The following is a 9,813-nucleotide window of genomic DNA, read 5'->3' on the forward strand; positions in this document are numbered from 1 at the left end:
CTTGCCTGTCAAATCAATTTGTTACAGCTGTATTGCCTAAAAGAAATTGCTATGGCTTTGCAAGCATAAACAATAAGTGATATCGCTTATATGTAATCAACACTGATACAGCCATAACTGGAATCCAGATATTTGTTTATAGATCCCAAATCTACTTAAAGAAAGGGAAATTCATACTTCATTTTAGATCTTGTAAAACACAATTATCATTTTCCCATCAAATCTGCTGTCATTGCTCTTTTTTCTGTTCCTATTAGTCATTCCCATCTCTAAAGTGCTGCTTATCTGAGTATTAGGATGTGATTGCATTTCATATGTTTTTGCGCTAAAAAGAGGGAAGAAGAAAAATACTGCACAATAAATAGATTTAGCTGGCAGGGGGCTTGTGTCAGAAATTACTGCTGCAAGACAAAGGGTAGGTCTACACGGCGGTTTGGTGAGACACCGAGCAAATTAGCCTGCACCGAGCCCCGGTAGCGACAGGTTGCCCAAACTAGAGGCAGCGGCCCAGGCTGGAGCCCTTGCTGCGAGCAGGTCCGTGCCCGGCCTGGTAACAAGACATGCCGGCGAAGCCATTGCAGGACAGTAACCCAGTGTGAGAGCTGCCAAGTGTGTGCGTGTGTGTGTGTGCATGGCCCTGAGCCTACGTGTGATGAAGAGTCAATGCAGTTCCCCTTGTGCGTGTGCTTTACAAATTAAAGCGAGCACTTACGGAGGAGTGACATTCAGTCGTTCTCTGCCTTAGCTTTGGCTTTCTGGATTTGTAGCCGTATGGGATTTGTCAGTCCGGTCCAAGCGATGGTTCGTGTAATTCCTGCTGACCCATCACGATGGGTGCTTCTGTGCTTTAGCAGTGGTTAGTGCCTGACGGTGCTGAGACGACTTGCATGTAACACCCTGCTGAACGGAGCCAGGCTGCACCGAGAGAAGCATTTCCTCCCCACTCCTGCGGTTTCATCCTTCACTGATGAAATATGATCCCTTAGCTTAGCAGGGCTCCTATGGATAAAAACGCTACATGTTATAAACCTCTTTAAAAGCCAAGCAAGGGCATTTGATGCTATGATATTTTGGAGCTATGATTTCAGCCGACTGCCTGCAGCCTGCTCACAGAAGCATCAGTTTTCTTTGACTACATTCCCCCTTTGATCCAGTCACAGCCCCCTTCTTGGACTAGTTGATGTTTGTTAACCTCATCTGCATCTTGCATTTTTATAATTGTGCTCTCATGTCTCTAAATGTGGATGTATCCAGCCAGAGGTGAAAGGGATTATGAAATCTATTCTAGGTAGGTATGTCTGTCTATGGAGATGCTACCAGCAGATGGTGCAAGCATGTGCCATTTTACTCTCTTCTGCAGGTTTTGGTTCCTCCTGTTGCTACTTCCTGAAACGAGTTACAGCTCTGTGAGATGTTATTCCAATCCACTAACAGAAGCAGGGAGAAATTTTATTTTATTTTATTTTAATTTTGGCTTGCAATGTAGCACCTGGCTTCTCATTTGAATTCCAACCCATTATGGGAAACTACCCTTCCTCTGCTACCAGTGAAGCTGTGGAGCCATAAGTTATATTAAACTGAGCAGCAGACTGTGAGTTGTGAAAGAAAATATGCATAGACAGACAAAAGATGGGGGAAAAAAATGTAAAAATCAGTCCACTCACAGAACATGACTTTTTTCTGCAATATAGAACTTAGCTTTCAAAGACATTTAAGGAGAAATGTTCTGTTTCAGATCCAGTGGCAGAACCATCTTGTATTTGGCAGATTTTCAGCGTACAGAACCATGAATATTTATATTTTTATGATCTAATCTGCTTTATCTACATGTTAAGGGTGTAATTATTGGTATTTTCTCATGTATAATGGATGCATGTGTAACTTGAAGAAGTTCACAGATCATATCTAACTGTGTTTTCTTCTAAGTTAAGAGAGAGATAAATTAGCACTAAGGCCTGCCTTACTATACTGCACTGCCTGTGGTATCAGGAGCTACAGATCTCAGTCTCAAAACCTATAAACTCTCCAGCCTGGAGAGGCACTGAAAAGCTCACATTTTGTGGCTCAGGCCTCCAACTGAAGGTTGCCTTTTGGAAGCTGAAACAAAAAGGAGACCATTGCAGTCTTTACAGCAGAATTTACAGAACTATGGCAATTTATTCCAATTTATTCATTAGTCATTTCCTGTTTTTTCCTAAAGTCTGTATATTTAAGGATGTCTAATCCAAAGCTTTTGGGACAACAACCGGCCCTGCTCAGGTCATTTTAGCTGGGCTTTACATGGGAGAGGCTGGGGCTGCTGTAGCTCTCCTGGCTTCCCCGGCAAGCAGAGCTGCAGCAAGCCCTGCCGGAGGCCATGTCCACTGAGTTACTCCGTGAAGTTGCTCTGTGCTCCATGTTAGCACGATCCAGGGGAGAAGACCCTAACGCCTGATATGAGCCGGGAGCTGTGCCTGACAAGGCACCTCTCAGAAAGGAGAGTGACCAAACTGAGGTAACAGTATCGGAGTTAAATGATGGGTTACAAAATGATTTGAGATCCTACAGCTAGGAAAGTGGATGTGAGAATATAGCTTTGGGACAGCTTTAGGAACTTACAGTAGGAACAGCTTTAGGGCTTGTGAAGGTCCTGGGTTGCTCGCTGGGGGAAGAGTCAGATTTCCTTTCCACTGCAGCAAAGTGAATCACCTGAATTTCCTTCCATGGGTCAGTCTGGTTGTGAAAGGGGACAGAGCTTGGACGACCTGTGGATCACCAAAAAATAAGAATCCTAAATATTCATTGATATTGCTTCTACCTAAAATCAGTCCTGTGCTGATGTTTTATGGTCAATATTCTCATTTCTGTGAATGGTTTATTCTATTTCCTGCCATAGGGTGTTTGACCAAGAACCATGTTCTGCAAGAACTAAATTGGTTTTGCTAGCGTGAACACTGGAGAGCCGAGCGCACGTTCCTGATGCTCCTGCCCCGAGGTCCCTAGCTGATCCCTAGGCCTGGGTTGGGGAGGGCAGCGAAAGCGCATACTGTCTGCAGACAACTCTCACGTTCACAACATTCACGGGATAATTCTGACAATACAGGAACCCTGACAGATTTACAGGCCTATTGCTGATATAGCTCCAGGGTTGAACGTTGCTATAATTCATGTAACTCAGCAACAACTAGAGGCTGTGGAGCTTTTTTCCTGTAGGGGATGATGCTTTGTAATGGCAACTTCCTCCAAGAGTCCAAAAATCCCACCTCCTGGGAATCTGTTCTTTTCGGGCATTTCATGTAGTTATTTTTGACTATGTCTGTGGAGATTTCTAGTTTCCTAATATAACTATTTTTAAAAATATACGGTGCAAAGTCTATGGTAATAGGCATATTTTAATCTTGCATGCTTGGGAGTCTCAGAATTGTACGCACGCAATTACTGCTTCTTGCACTCCCTCCCTCCTTGACCTGTATTTGAAAAACTGCTCTTTACTGTAAGGAGCCCATTCTTTGGAGGCTTCTAGACAACAGTTCCTTTATTGAGCTTGCTAAGCCTCAATAAATATTTAATTAGGCGTTGTTCTATTTTTGGAGTGATACAGAAAAAAACACATTTTCTTATATTTAAACAGAACATCTTCCTGCTGGAAAAATTTCTCTGCAGTAATTAGTGACAGTGAGCCATATTTCAAGAGGGTGCATAAGAATTTGTGAGAGGGTGAAGGGCTGGTAGAGAAGAGGTTTCACCTAGGCTCAGTGTCCTCTCCTGTAGTTCTTAAGGTGGTGAAGGGAGGCTGTCAAAGGGTCATTTTGGAGATGGAGCTGCGAAGGTGCCTTTGAGGCACACCAGCACCACATTGGGTTCGTGGGTGCAGCTGCTTCCCAGTGAGGGGAGCTTCCACTTCTCCTGTCTTTGTAGTCTAAAAATAACTTGTGGCTTCAGTTGCATTTTTTAATGCTGATTCATGAATCAGCTAACCAAGATGTTCTGGGCATCCCAAATGTTGGTGTTGCCTGAAGAAGTTAGCGTGCCATAAATGCTGGGTTACAATGATTACCTGGACTTTTTATATGGTGGTCTTCTTTATTTGATGGACCTTAGCTACTTAAGAGACACCAAGAAAAAACAGGGCTAAGGCAAACTGGTCAGAGAGGTCCAAAACTTTACATTATGATAAAGAATGTACAGTAGTCTGTGTTACATTTGGGAAAAAATTCATATATTTTGTTAAAACTATCTATATCTCAGGGAGATGCTTAAGCTGTAATTATAGTTGGTGTATGCATGTATATTTATGTAAGAAAGCAAAGGCAGAGGTCTGACTGCCCTGCTAAATTTTAAAGAACAACCAGTTGACAGGATCGAAGCCGAGATTTCATCTAATCCATTAATGATACAGGTTTCTCAGGAGGCTTTGTTAAAATTAGCCAATTTTTAAGTTTCATTTCATGTTCCAAACATTACCATATGTCATTTGACTTGAAATCACCTCCAAAAACGCACACCAAATACCAAGAATGAATCCTGCTTTCCTACTGTAGTTCTTATTCTTCAAAAATGAAGACAGTTCTAGTCTTACTGCCATCTGCATGAGGAAGTCAGGCCGATTACCCGGTGTGGATAGCCCATCTGTGCTGTGTCCGTGACTCCACGTCCTGTGGCTTCCCACCCAAACCACTTCTTCTTTACTTCATCTCTCTTCATCTTGCTCATTTCTCCTCAAGAACCATCTGAAGTATTTCCACTGTCCTTTCTCACAGTAAAAAAAAAATAGGACAAGACAAAAGGACCAAATTCTAAAATGCTATAACTGCACTGACCTCAAAATCACCATTTGATGGTACAGAATTAAAATTCAACACACTGAAATCAAAAGTAATTGATGCTTTAATGAATATAAAATTTAGTTTAAAAAAACCATGCTCTGTACACTGTTCACATTTTTCCACATAGAAGATAGAATGGAAATCTAAAGATAATACAACCAGAATGCCTCTTATAATTATATTAAATTCATCTTTAGGAGCCAGAGAGGACTAACTTATGAGTAAAAAAAAAAAAAAAAAAGGTATGGTTTGGTCAAAATAATGATGATAAGGAATTAGATAACAATTTGTATGTGAAGGGAGAGGTATTATTTAGGGCAGGATAAGGGTTATAAATAATCAGACGAAATTACCAGTAGAAAATTTAAGATGCATTCAGGAAAAAGACCTGACATTGAGATCTATTAGGCTGCAGAACAATCTTATCAAAGGCTGACACAGAAGCCTCTTTGCATGACAGCGTTTAAAATTAGACAACACGCTGGGGAATAAAGCGTAGGTGAAGTTTGTTCTAAAAGCCTGCTGACTAAATATCCCGAGAGGTACTTCACTGTCTTGTGCTCAGTTGATGTATGGATTGTGTGGCAGATGAATTCGTTGATTAAAATAATCATTACTCCAATTAAAACTGAATTGGCTCGTTCAGCAGCCAAATAAAACATAAAACACAAGACAAAGCCCCAGAACTACCATGCAAACACCTGTGTACGCTTCCAGTCTATGCAAAAACACTCTGTGCTTCCCTGTCTCACCCAGTGCCTGCACCTGAAAGTAAAGCCACAAGCTTGTAAATGTTGACAAGCTTAACTTTAAGCCCCAAACCAGGCCTTTTGAAGTCACAGATCCTATTCATATGCACAAGTATAACTAAAGCTTAATACTTGTATGTGTGGAATTAGACTTGCAGTTTATAAAATTTTTGGAGATAAATAGACTTTTATCATGTTTGTCCAGCCACTAGCAAAGCAGGTACTTGACTGGGTAGACTTTTCTTCAAATGCAGTACAAATAAATAACAAATTTGCTTAATCGTGCCATTTGACTTCTCTATCCTAAAACTCAAAGCTAGCAGCTCTGCGCCTAGGTTTATTAACTAATGTTTTCATTAGCTCACGTGACCGCCACAAAGCAGTCATTCATGTGAATTGTCATAGCTTCCGAAGCTCTGATCAAAGCCCAATTTGCTACTCACTAATTCAGCATGAGTAAAAAGTTGCACTTCAGGTTAATAGCTTCTGGTTTTCTAGTACAATATGTTTCCCTGTGATGTGTCACATCCTCTGATGTTGCTCTGAAATCTGAAAACAATGTGTGAAAACAACAGAGAAACTGTTTTCAAAGGAAATGTTATAAATCTACTGTAGCCAGCTAGACTGGCATCAAGCAGGTTCTTTAGCCTGTACGGCAGCAAATTGTTCTGCGTGCAAAGGGCTCGATGAAGCCCCCTGTCCTGCGGCTCAGTGGTGCTGGGCACACAGCGTGCACGACTGCTTGGTAAAATTTGGCCCAGTGCAGATAACCCATGCACTAGGCAAATTCTGAGATTTAGGTGAAGTGTGGACTTTCTTCTGGCCACAGCATAGGATACAATTACTCATGCTGCTTGGATTCAATTAACTGTCCATTGGCCACCTAAAAAATAGGTGTGTGGTTTAAGCTGTTAAGTGTCTAGGTTTCCTCCAAATCAATAGAGGGAGAGCGATATCTTCAAAAGGTGAGTTGGCCCTGCCTATCTTCAACAGTCATTATAGGGTAAGACGACTTCCCCCTTGGACCTAGATCTTGGGGATTAAGTTTAAGAGATGGTATCGACTGGCTGGCATTCTCAAGGTCACACTATTATCTTTTTGCATGGAGTGTGTGCAGACAATGCATAACTGCCTCAAACACTGGCCTTTCATTACTTTTTTTCCGAGGTGGGTAGGGGTTTTAGGCAAAAGAATTCTAGCTTTTCCCTAAGACACTTTACCACATATACGGTGTGTAAGGAAGCACTGTTGTATCAAACACAAGCCTACCTGGAGCAACTGGACTCCTGCCTTTGCCTTTCATTTCAGTTTGTTACTGCTTCAAGGTCCAAACATTTACAGATTTCATCTTGTCTCAGTGACACCATCCTGTTGCTACCGCAGGCTCAATTACCCAGCTCCTTCCGGCTCTCGGTGAAGGGATTCCTCAGTTGGCCCCTCAGATTGGCAGCATAAAGCAGATTTAATGAAACACATTATTAAGCAACAAAGCAGTTATGTGGCTTTTGAGCACCACCCACCTGGATAAGACTTAATTACACTTGTTGTCTCATACAAAAGTAGCTCTGTAGAGTTGAGCGTTTGTGTATTTTAACTGCTGTGAACTTACAGCTGAGTTTACAAAGTGGAGTTAAATGCACATGTGTCTGTATTGTACTGCAGAATTTAGGTCAGGAAGCAGTAGGGTCTAATACCTGATCTTGCTCTGTGCACCCACATCACAAGACACATGGTACACAGAGCTTTTCGGTATGCGGCTATACCTCTGTAAAAGCAGCTCATGCTCCAAACCCTACGAGTCCTACTTGCCCTTTCAGCGCAGAACAAGCCCTGCAGGAAACCAGCTTCTCACCGCAACAGAAACCCTGCGGTATCTGCACAACGATGCCATGCAGGCTGGCACGCTAAGCGAGCTGTCAGGCATTCAGATGCACACTAAATCCAATGACTTTCAATGGCAGCTCTGTCTCTAACCAAATTTGGAGCTCTGTAAATCCCACTAGGCAAGTATATAAATCCTTAGGTTAAGATATAGTTGAGGATCTGAACCGTGCCTCCTTATGTGGTGGGCCTGTGTGTGTGCAGGTATACAAGCATATTTTGCCCGGTAGGGAAAAGCAAAATATGTGTACCAAGAATGTATATGACTGTCAGCGTGTATAGCAATTTCTGTCATAATTCAAATGTGTGTTTAGGGATATTGATCTACAGTAATAATTAATTCTTGCAGCAATTTAAAAAAATCCAGAAAGGTTGCAGAGAACTTTCCAAAATAAAAATTGCTTTAAAAACCCTATCCAGACTAAGAGCGAGGCTTCCAATTTTCTTGTATCACTAACAGGTTTTACTCAACAAATGTCAAAGTTATACATTGTTGCATCACCAACGTGTAACTTTTGCAAACAAAGAACAAGCACATAAATCTTGAGGGAACTGCTTGAAGAGAGGGGTGTAAAATACACTGGAACGTGGACAAGAGTCAGCCACTTGCTGGAGTTTGGCCTGGAGTCCTTCCAGCTCTAAAAGTGCTCAAATTTGGTGGTAACACTACCCAAGGTGAAGGGATGCCTAGGATTTGGCATGGCTTAAATTTGGTTATGAAACCAATCCTATTAAAATAAATTACTGAATAACTTAGAAAGTGCTGCAGAAGTTTTCCAATGGAGTCACAGATGTACTTGCAACAAACAACTGTGTCTTGGCTTAACAGGTTTTTTTTTTTATATATAACTGTTAGACCAATGCCTAAAAATTGTGACTACCGTACAGACTCCTTAGTTCTCAAGATAAAAAATGAATCTTTAAAAGACTTCTGACACTTTGGCGCAATATTAAATTATGTAGGATCATAGTATATAAACATAGCTGATGCATATTTTATAAGAAATATTTATGACATCAACGTCTCCATCGTGTTTCTCCCATCTCACTTTGTCAGTCCTGTCAGTGGATAGGAGTTGTGAAAAACATAAGACCTTATATGGAGTAAATAAGGAGCAATTTTCAGAGCCAGATGAATTTGTTAAATATGGAGGCCATCTCATAAGTAAAGGCAAGAGCTTATAATTGTGAAGTGAAGCCACGAATGAATTATTGAGGCCTTTTTTCATAAGCAGAATGATTCTCTGTTCCACAGATGTTCACTTTAAAATTGACATTAGGTTTAAAATATTTTATTCTTTTTATTACAAGGGGAAAGTGCATGTCTCTTCAGGCTATGCAGAACCGTTTCTGTTCATAAAGAACATGTACTAATGGAGTTAAGAGGCCTACCTAAAATTTACTTTGCTACATTTCCAAAGGTAAAGAGAGATACTTCACAACCATTAGGCTGGGGGGGAAAAAAACCCTCTTAGCTCTTTTTGTAAAACACTCTGCTGAATCCATAGCTGCAACATGTATTATTGGTGTAATATACGTATTTACTCCAACCACCACCACAATCAGTCACTCAGACCTTGTCTAGAGCCAAAGGTTTGGCAGATTTCTGGTACCGCTCTATGAGCAAACTGCCTCTCTAGGGGTTTACAGCAGAGAACAGGCTGATCTCTACTGTTTTCCCCAGAACTGCCAAAACACGCTTTTGCCGGTATGTGGTGCCTACACGCGGGTTTGCGCAGCCTTGACGAAGGCTATGACTAACTGGATTCTTCACAGCCACACGACCCGAACTTCTTAGCACTGCTCTCACAGGAATTTAGACATTAATCCTTGGTTTATGAGTGAAAAAAGGCAGAAAGCTAGTGATGCAGTTAGTCTACGTATTTAGAAAATGAACTCCCTCCCCACCAGCCCAGCCCGGCCCGAACCGGCCCGAACCGGCCGCCGCCGGCTGCGCGCGGGCGCCCCCCAGCGGCAGCTCCTCCCCCCGGGCGCGGCCGGCCAACGGCGCTGACGTCACGGTGCGCGCGGCCCTCCCCCCGGCGGCGGGAAGCCCCGGGGGCGGGGCTGCCAGGCACGGGGTTTCCCCAGCCGCGCCGCGGAGGCGCGCGCCCCGCGCCCCGCCCCCTTCCCCGCGCGGCCGTTACCTCGGGCCCGTTTGAACGGCGCGAGAGGGACGTTCAACCCCGGCCAGGCCGGCATTGGCCGCGCGCCGCTCGCTCTGATTGGCAGAGGCCAGAGGGGGCGGGGTCAGGGCGGGACCAACCCACTCCCCGCCGGGAGGGGGGGTCGCTCCGTGGGATGGTCTAGCCCAGCCTCCTCTCGCCCCGCCCCGCTCCCTTTCCACCTCGCAAGCCCGGGCCTTTTGGCCAGGCCGT

At 43.2% G+C, this 9,813-nt stretch overlaps 1 long non-coding RNA gene across 2 annotated transcripts; it reads right to left on the reverse strand.

The window, feature by feature from the left end:
• LOC136992527 (uncharacterized) lies at positions 1-6,985 on the reverse strand. Of its 2 annotated transcripts, none has more exons than XR_010884808.1 (3): positions 6,824-6,985; positions 2,599-2,744; positions 1-999 (listed from the first exon to the last, which is right to left on the reverse strand). It is a non-coding gene; the product is annotated as an uncharacterized lncRNA (long non-coding RNA). The 2 variants fall into 2 exon arrangements; XR_010884809.1 differs by lacking the exon at positions 6,824-6,985 and adding an exon at positions 4,591-4,724.
• Positions 6,986-9,813: the final 2,828 nt, after the last annotated feature.

The sequence above is a fragment of the Apteryx mantelli genome, chromosome 8, assembly GCF_036417845.1.
Source record: "Apteryx mantelli isolate bAptMan1 chromosome 8, bAptMan1.hap1, whole genome shotgun sequence".
In the NCBI taxonomy this organism is placed as follows: Eukaryota; Metazoa; Chordata; class Aves; order Apterygiformes; family Apterygidae; genus Apteryx; species Apteryx mantelli.